We start from the raw sequence: 9,891 nt of genomic DNA on the forward strand, positions 1-9,891 counted from the left end.
AGGCCATTTCCATAAGACTGAGAGCCCATAGGAAAGATTTTGAAATGATAAACGTGGGCCGAGCAAACATTTTATTAAAGCGAGCATGTGAAATCTATAGCGAGGTGGCTCAGGTTACAGAAGGCAATCCCACGGGGAATAAATCGCAAGAGACATTTCATGCCTAAATGAAAATCTTGTTAAATGTTATTAATTTTGACTTGGAGCACATAGCAGCCCCCTGTGCCTTGTATTCCCTTATTAGAGATTCATGTCTTATCAAATATCTAATTAATCTCCTAGACATCATTTGTTCTAGCCAACTTTATCTCAGCTGGTCCACGGGGAAAACCCCTCAGAATGTTCTCAGTGACAAAGCTTCCCTGGAAGATCCTTTTAATTGTTGAAATGAACTGCGCCAAATTTGCATGTCAAACGGTAAAGGGCAAGGCGAGATAAAACGTAATCGTTTTAAAAGCCTTCCAAATTCAGCACTTGATTTGATAACCGAGCCTCTCTCTCTCTCTCTCTCTCTTTTTTTTATGTTATGGAGGACAACTGCTCTTTTTCTTTTCAAAAGGATAGTTGATCTATGCAAATCGTGGTTTGGAAATGCTTATGTCCCCCTGCAGTCAAATGCCCCATGCATGTTATTTGAATATCAGTGGCTCTGCCGTTGAAAAGGTTCGAGGATGCTCTCTGACTTCTTTGTGATTACGCAGTGCAGCGTCTTATTCTGAAGGAAAGGGTGGGGGGACCTCAGGAATAATTAAAGGCTGGGATAAGGCCTGGGAACACATTTGGGACAGGAATCTCATTTAGACAGCCTCTTTTCAAAATAAGGCACAGTTAAATTGACCAGAAGGCAATTATTGAAATGAAAATTATTTTCACTCCCTTTGTCTTCTGACCACCAACTTAAAAGCCACCGTGTATTTCTAAAAGAGGAAAATCGTTCCAATCGTCTCCTCCTTAATTGCGCTACTTTAAAGAGGGAGAGAAACGAATGGAAGGGGGAAAAATTGAAAGAAAATTTAAATTGAACATTTCAGAATGAAAGGCTAAAGTATACTCTCGGCTTTTCTGTCCATTTGGTTATGGAAATTTACACACACACACACACACACACACACACACAGAGAAAGAGCGGACACTTCTGTGTATGTGTAGGCAGACATATATTTCTTTCTTCTGGAAACGGATTGGCAATCAGGAAGAAGAACCAGGCTGCCAGGAGGCTCTGAATAGAAAACATCTGTTACATCTCCCGGGCAGAAAACTCGCACTGAGTTTTCCGTCATTATTGTGCTAAAAATACAGTAGGAAGGGGACTAAAATATTTCCCAAAGCTGGGTAAAAACGGTGTAACCCGAATTTGGGAAAGGTTATTTGGGGGAATCGAAGGACAGTTTTGATTTATGCGTTGGTGGCTATTTTCTCTCTCTTTCATTATTTCCTCTTTAATCTGATGAAGGCGAGAGACGCGAACAACCTTTCCTCCCCGGCTGGCCCGTCTGATCCGTTGGTTGGCGATTCGGTCGTAAACCTAAACTTGCAGAAGACGACCATTTAATGGGTGTGAAGTTTGCGAACGTCCATTTCTTTCCCTAACCTTTCCCCGCTTCCCTTCGCCCACAGCGTTTGTTTGCTTTGGAGCCTGTTTTGCTCTGGATCTGAGAGGGGGAAAAGAGACGGTGGCATCGGGCGTGGGGGGGGGGGAAGCAGAGGTCGAAGGGAGCAGAGCTGGGCCAGCGACAGGATGCGGCTCCTCTCTCCCCGCCCGCCCGCCTCTCTCGGCTGGGGCGGTCATTGTGGGCTTTCTAAGGAATGCGTTCCTTCTCACTGGGCCTTGGGCAGGAGTCAGCTTTGTTTCCCAGTCCCTAATAAACCAGATCAAAGGCCCCTTTCGTTGAGGTCCAGTTTCTGTCAGGGTTACAACTTCTCAGCTCGGTGATCAAGCCATTGCCCCCCCCGAGGGGGTCAGAAAATGTCCATCATCGACACACTCCCCCAGATAGGAAAAGTGGGCAATCTGAACGCTTCGCGCCTCGGCTTCGGGGCCGGCCGAGTCAGGGAAAAGCGCCAAACAATCCTCCAAGGCGATCCCTGGGGCAGGCTGAAGTGGCAGCTTTTGAATGCATAATAATGAAGGAGAAGCGGGGCCGCCTGGAAGGGATCTTGGACAAGGAGCGCTTGTCTGAGCGGGGCTCCCCCCCGGTCCCGCCCCCACTCCCAAACCGCGCTTAAACTCGGAAATCCAGAAAATGCGCGGGAAAGTGCAGATACACCATTGAGGGTGAAGGAGACAAGCTTTGTCAACCCCTTAGCCCGCCTCTCTTTTCAGCCGGACAATAATGCATTGCGTCCCACATAGAAGAATGGCAAAGCAAACGATTTCTGGCCATTTTATGGAGACCGGGTATTCTTCCTTCCGGTGAGGGGAAGTTAAGAGACACATCGAGAGGCGGCGAAGGGAGGCTCCCACAGTATCTAACGAGCGACGAAAGGAACGGAAAGCGGGGAAACTCTGCCCCCTTCTTTAAAACCCGCTTATTTCTCTATTTTTAGGGTTGTTTTTCCCCCTCCTAGTTCCCGCCTGAGGAAGTTGCAAATAGTACAGCTTGGATAACCGAGACAACTGATCAAATTTCCCTCCTTTAAAAAAAAGAGAAATCCACACGTGGAGGCTTCTATTTTATTTGCAGCCGCTCTCAGTATTTACCCCAGCTATATACTTCGCTATGTTCCATAAATGCAGATGAAGAGAAGAACGCCACGGAAAATCCGGCCTATTTGAGTAATTGGTAGACTAAGTGTTTATTTTAAGTGAGAATAATTTAGCTACAAATTTTCTTAAGAAATAACATTCTTAACATATTAAATTCTCTTCTCCCCCGCAAACTCTGATTTGCTTTTATGTTTGACAGTCACTTCTGAGTCATTGGAGAGGAAAGGCGGGGGGGGGGGGTTGTAATTCCCGACTCTTTGGCGCCATCTAGAGCAAATTTCCTCCCGAAAGCAACACTTCCCTATTCCGATAAGAATTAAGATATAAATCCTTTAAAAAAAAAAAAAAGGACAAGTCAGATCAGCGCCTTGAAATCTGAAGTGAAGCAGCGAAGATAGATACGCTTTTTCCAGTCGACAATTTGTTTATAGAATTCGTTAGGAACTATTAAACCTTGGAGGGCGTTTTCATCCTTTATTCTCTCCACCCCTGCCCCGTCCGCTGATTTTTTAAATATATATTTATGTTAAGATATTATAATTCCTTTACCTCCCTGAATTGGGGAGCTATATAGCGCGATATTTGATCCTGAGAGGTGTTCCAGAGAAACCAGTGTTTTCCAAAGCAAGTGGTGGACCTTCTGACATGCCACAGGTACAATACTACTATAGGAGTTTAAACAGGTAGGTGCATGCCTCTCTTACCAAAAAAAGCAGTAAAGTTGGGCCAGATCAAATTAAAAGGGGAGGAGGAGAGAGAAATTAAAAATAATTAAGAGGTCATTTTGTAACCCGAACCACGTTTGTTTTCCTTGCTTAAAACACACACATACACAACAAAAACCCTGCCCATTTCAGGTCTTCTACCTAGGAAGCGCGCCTCCAGTTTCCAATGATCGTTCAACAACCCAGAGTTTGCGATCGGGGCAGGGGTGAAATCCAAAATTTTTCCCTACCGGTTTTATGGGCATGGCTTGGTGGGCGTGGCAGGGGAAGGATATTGCAAAATCCCCATTCCCACCCCACTCCAGGGGAAGAATACTGCAAAATCCCCATTCCCACCCTATTCCGGGGCCAGCCAGAAGTGGTATTTGCCGGTTCTCCGAACTACTCAAAATTTCCGCTACCGGTTCTCCAGAACCTGTCAGAACCTGCTGGATTTCACCCCTGGATCGGGGCCTCAGAAAGTTCTCGTGTATAGCTTTTCGATAAACCGGCGGCGTTTTTGATTCCTTCAGGAGCACATGTGGTGCCCCAGCAAGCAGAAAAGTCGCGGGGAAGCCGGAAGAGAAGATGGGATGGAGATTGAGGGGGGTGGGGGAGAGAAACCCTGCCAATCGCTTGACAGGAGATCGGGTCATCTGTAAGAAAGACTACACACTCGTGCCGGTTATTAAAACTCGATTACACACCTCCCCCTTCCTGCGAATCCTCTTCTCCGCCTACAAGCATCGAGGATCGTTTTAAGAAGGAGACAACGCCGCGCTTACCTCCTTTTTAAACCGAGGAGCCGCTCCCTCCCTCCGCCTCCCCAAGCAAAAGCTCACTTTCTAAACCTCTCCCACTTAAGGAAGATCGGAGCGGACCTCTGCTGTGGAGCCCCCCTCCTAAACCCAGCCAGCGTTACCCGCAGAGTTTAGCACACATACACACACACCACAAACATACACACACGCACACGCGGCTTCCCACAGCCAGGCCACGCGAGGGGAAAGTCGGCGGGAGCTTCCCTTCGCGGGACGGTCATCTGTGAAAACAACCCGGAGCGGTTCCACACCCAACAGAGACTCCGCCTCCACCGGCGGGCGCACCCCGAGCGAAATCGGGCTCCGCTTGCCGCGGTTTAAAAGCCCCTCATCCCGGAGCTGCCTGTTTTCCGAGATGTGTTAATTACATACTTTGGAGACCAGGGCTGCAAAGTCCTTGTCCGTCCCCTACTACAAAATAGGGTTTTTGCTGCGGGGAGAGGGGGACGAAAGATATATATATATATATATTTTAAAAATTTGCCTTTCAGCCTAAAGCTGCCTTACCTGAATGTCATAATTACAGTAATTATGTACATCCAAATTACATGCTAATTAAATTAGAATCAAATCGTTCTAAATCGAAATCAAATGAGGTAGCGAGCATTAATCAATGACAACATAAATAGAGAGTTTCCTTCGGGGATATTTATTGCAACGATCCAAGAGGGAGCCTGAGCTGAAAAGTCACCTGTTTATTCACCTTTCAATTAGTAATAATTTATTCTCCTTTACCATCTAAATTCTGGCGCTGTCGGCAGAATCCCTCCTCCATTGCCAGGCTCTGTGGAGAATTAAACGGTAGACACCCTTTCTACCTTCAGCACCGCTCTAAAATCGGTTAATATCTAGTCTGCAAAAGGCAGCCTCCTCTTGGAAGTACCTGCGAACAAAGAGATGTTCTTGAGACTCCGGTTTGGCTGACTTTAGAATCTGGTTTGGAAAGATGCAGAAGGAAAAAAAAAAACCAAACCCCTTCATCTTTCAGCAAACAACACCCAGAGAACAGAAGAGCCAGGAATTATTTCCCTGCCTTTCCATTAAGTGTAAGAACAGGGATTGCTGGCTGAAGCACAGTAGAGCTGTCACCCTTCACAAGAGAGTGACAATTAATTTGAATGTTTTAAAGGTAAAAGAAAAATAGCAGGTGTCTAAATGTGAGCTCCCCAATTTGCACTGCAAATACTTCAAGTTCCTGGCATAGCCAGGAAGAAATAACCCTGATCCCTAAAATGCAATTACCAGCAGCCATGGCTTGTAAACTGCCTTGAGTTGCCCATGAAAAGATGGGCAGCATATAAGTTTAATAAATAAATGGCATGAAGTTGGTTTAAGCAGTATGCAGGATTCCAAGAGTCAAGATGCTTTGATGTGGGGACTAAAACTTTAAATGCCCTCTGCCCCCTCCCCCCACAAAAGTACATTCAAGTTCTCTCATTTCTGGTCCCTTATAAACTACAGTGTCTCAAGATCCTTGTTCCAGAGTAACCAAATGGCATTGACCTATCAAGATGCACAAGACCCTTTTTAACTAGAAGCCCAATATGCTTTCTATAAGTACACATAGTATGTTCGGTCAGAAGATTTGATAGATATATCCTGGGGAAATTTTCCAACCTTTAGATAGATGTGCAGTAACATTTCTATTCTGAGTACCTCCAGGTTAGGGAGATGCTAGAGTTCCCAAACATCTTCAACTAGGCCTCCAGTTGGGGACTGGGGGAAGTTGCTTTAGAAGACTTCAATGTTAGCCTTATTAATCTAACCTGTATGTATCAGTAAATTGGGTCAATGAAGACAATCATGCTTAAAATGAAGAAGACAAAATATGTCTAGGAATTGTATATTTGGGTGTGTGTGGGTTGAACGTATCTAGATCTCAACACATAATCCCAACAACACATAATCCCAAGATTTAGACTGAAGCAAGAACCATCTAGCAATTTTTTTCTGCAGAAAAAAAAAGTTAAGTTTGTGGAACATCCTTTTGTCTCAGATTTGTACATTTAGGAGATGCTATCATGGACTCTTTTTTTTTAAAGTTAGGTACAGAAAGTTATTACTGCAGGTTGTTCTGTTTTCCCATGAGCGGGTGTTCTGTGGGTAGAGATCTGCTAAAAAAAATATACCATGCACCACTTTCATCTTGTGGCTAGGAGCGGGAGGGCTATGTTTGCATGGTTTAAACAAATTCTAATCGGAGATGCTTGTGCACATTTGTAAACCAACAGCACCTCCTACAGGGTTTAATTTGATATTGTCAAGTTAACATAGCTAGAGGCAATTTACCACTTTTGCGTCCCTCTTCTTTTTCCTTCTTTTTTTCAACAATTGTCTACAGCTGATTTTTTTAAAACAAAATACTTGCAATTACAATGTTAGATTTACCAACAAACATCAGAAATCCAAATGCAGGCTCTGGAACTTCAGTGACTTGTATCATCCATCACTACCAGCTCACCTCTTTCACAAGAGAAGTTCTGTTACAGTACTACTCTAAATCACCCCTTTTCTAGTGCCACAATCTTTTATCTTTAAAATAAAGTCTTTGCACACTTAGATCTCTTTTGATGTACTCTTCCAAACGCTCTTCCAAAGTTCCTCAATATTAAGATACAGTGCAAAGTATGCTTAAAAGATCTGAGTATCTTTCAGGGTGTCCACTTCGTTAAAAAAAATTTTTCTTTAGGGCAGGGGTGAAATCCAGCAGGTTCTGATAGGTTCTGGAGAACCGGTAGCAGAAATTTTGAGTAGTTCAGAGAACTGGCAAATACCTCTGGCTGGCCCCAGAATGGGGTGGGAATGGAAATTTTGCACTATCCTTCCCCCAGGAGTGGGGAGGGAATGGGGATTTTGCAGTATCCTTCCCCTGACATGCCCACCAAGCCACGCCCAAGCCACACCACGCCCACTAAGCCACGCCCACAGAACTGGTAGTAAAAAAAATTGGATTTCACCACTGCCTTAGGGGATGTGAATGTTTGTTGCTTAGTACTGGAGTGAATCTTGCAAAGTAATCTGGCAAAAACAAGAATGTCAGCAATTCCTTGTTTAGCATAAGGTCCTCAGTCCTAGAAGGCAAAAGTTACCTGTACATTGGGCATTATTTTTGATCTAGTTTCTGTTTGAGAGAAGTGAGAGAAGTTTAGTGAGCGAAGGAGAGAGCTGGATGGCAGAGTCAAGGCTTTCCAATCAACAGGAGCACAAAATTATAGGCACATGCTCACCCAAGTCTCTCTAAACTGACCTAACAGTAACCAAGAACAGAACACAAGAGAAATGCTTGCTAAGAATAGAGGGACTGGTACACTTAATCCTCTTGTGTGAGAGAAATGTAACAGCAGCAGCTGGGTGGCATGTTGCCAGCGCAGACAAGGCTGAACCAAATATTCCTTTTCTACCTACCACAAATATATATATGCTGCAGGGATGGGAGAGGGGAAAAAAGGAGGTTGCTCTTTGCAAAGAAAAAGAAATAAGATATCTGGCACTACTTGTCTATTATTCCAAAGGCCTTTTCAAAGTGGGGCCATAAATTTTCCTGGGCTGAAACTCAGGTTTTGCTGAACAATGATTCCTCCTCTCCCCTGTGTTCTCAAATACACAAGCCAGAAAAATAAGCCAGGGATGTTTCCTGTTAAATTCTTACCCTTGTGTCATCTTAGAAACAAACAAATACTGCAGTATTGTAGAAAAGAAGTGTTCAGGTATACAAGAACTGACTGTCTGGAATCTTCCAGCATCTCTTTATATTGTCTAGGTCAGTAAAGAGAGATGCAGGATATAGCCAGAAATGCTGGAGCAGCTCCCCCACCCCTTATAAACTTAAAACCCACACACTGTATCTAAGCAATATCATTGATGGTACAGTCCATGCAAAAACAACAAAAATGTTCTTGATGAATATTTTATAACCGTGAGAAATGTTTTTCCTATTATGGTTGGTTGCACAGTCAGCAGACATTAAGACTGGATTTGGCATTTTTATCCACCTATTTAGTCCTTTCCCAAGGATCTGGGATAGGCAGATGTTTAAAAATGTTAAAGGTATTGTGACAGGTGTAAGCTCTTCCAAATACAGCTGCCTTTTGCAATTGACTGGTGGTGATTTTGTCAATGCCGATGACGTTCAAGTGGTGCTCCAGATGTTTTGGGCTTGCACCCAAGGCACCTATTATTATTATTGGTATTAGCTTTGCTTTCTTTTGCCACAGTCGTTCTACTTCTATTTAAAGGTTTCTGCATTTTGTGATTTTCTCCAGTTTTTCTCTTCTCTTCTGCTGTCTCCAGGTACTACAATGTCCACTATCCAGACTTTTTTTTGTCTTTCTTATTGCCGTATACTAAATAATGTTTTTCTTATCGACAACTGTTAAGTATGGAATGTTAAATGGTAGATGCCAGTCTGTTTGAATTCTAAAGTCCCAGAGCACTTTAGCTTCTTCATTCATTCATTCTTTTGTCTATTTTGTAGCCCATCAGGTCTTGCCTATAGGCAAGTGGAATTTCTTGCAGATATTCCAAATTGTTGATACTTTGTCATGCTGTTTGTTGTCAGTCTGTGAAATTTTCTTGCACCAGCTAAGTGGTCCACTGTTTCTTCAGCTTCTTTGCAGAGGCAGCATTTGCTGTCTGTTGTTAATTTCACAATTCTGGTTTTATATGCTGATAAGATTTGGTCCTGTGCAGCCAGAATTAGCTCCTTTTTCTCTTCAACTTTCCAGCTCTTAGCCATGAATCTTATTGTTTTCTGTTTTGCCTGCTAGATTTTTGGGGTTTTTTTGTACTAGCCATGTTAAGACTGTGCTTTGCCATGTCTGTGTTTTTTATTTGGTGTTTCTTGTAGGCCAGGTTGATCTCTTCTACAGTTGATAAGCCTTCACGGTTTACTAACTTCAGTGCATTTTCTTCACTGTCTTTCAGATATTCTTCCAATACCATTTTATCATCTTCAACTATCTGGTGTATTTGTGCAATATTCCACATCCATCTACTTTCCTTTTTAAATAGTCTGTCAATATTGCTGTGTGGATGAAAGGCATTTTTCACTGTCATTATTTTTCTGGTCTTCCTATCCAGGGCTTTTAGCATCCAATCCACTATTTTTATTTTTTTATTTATTATTCATATTTCTATGCCATCCACTCTCCGAGGACTCTGGGCGGCTTACATCAAAGACAATATACTAAATAGCATATTGCCCCCAACAATCTGGGTCCTACCCACCTCGGAAGGATGGAAGGCTGAGTCAACCTTGAGCCGGTGAGATTTGATCCGCTGATCTGCTGAACTAGCAGTCAGCTGAAGTAGCTGCAGTACTGCACCCTAACCACTGCGCCACCTCAGCTCTTATTTCAGCTGTGTATCTAATGACTGGAGTTACCTTGATGTTAATTACCGTGATGGTATTTCCTCCACTGAATTTGGACTAAGATCAAGCTCCTTTTTGATGTCAGTGTGCTTGATGTTGTCAGCTTGAACAATGCCCAGGTATTTGTAGTGATCTTCTTTGTCCAGACTCTTGATGTTATTTCCATAGAGCATCTTGATTTCTTCAGTTTTCACTATCATTCCCCTATAGATGGTGAAGGTGGCACATTTTCCAATCCAAACTCCTTTGGAATATGTTGACTGTATAGATGACCCCCGTTTTCAGATG

Source organism: Pantherophis guttatus, chromosome 1, assembly GCF_059756535.1.
Source record: "Pantherophis guttatus breed Tessera chromosome 1, ASM5975653v1, whole genome shotgun sequence".
In the NCBI taxonomy this organism is placed as follows: Eukaryota; Metazoa; Chordata; class Lepidosauria; order Squamata; family Colubridae; genus Pantherophis; species Pantherophis guttatus.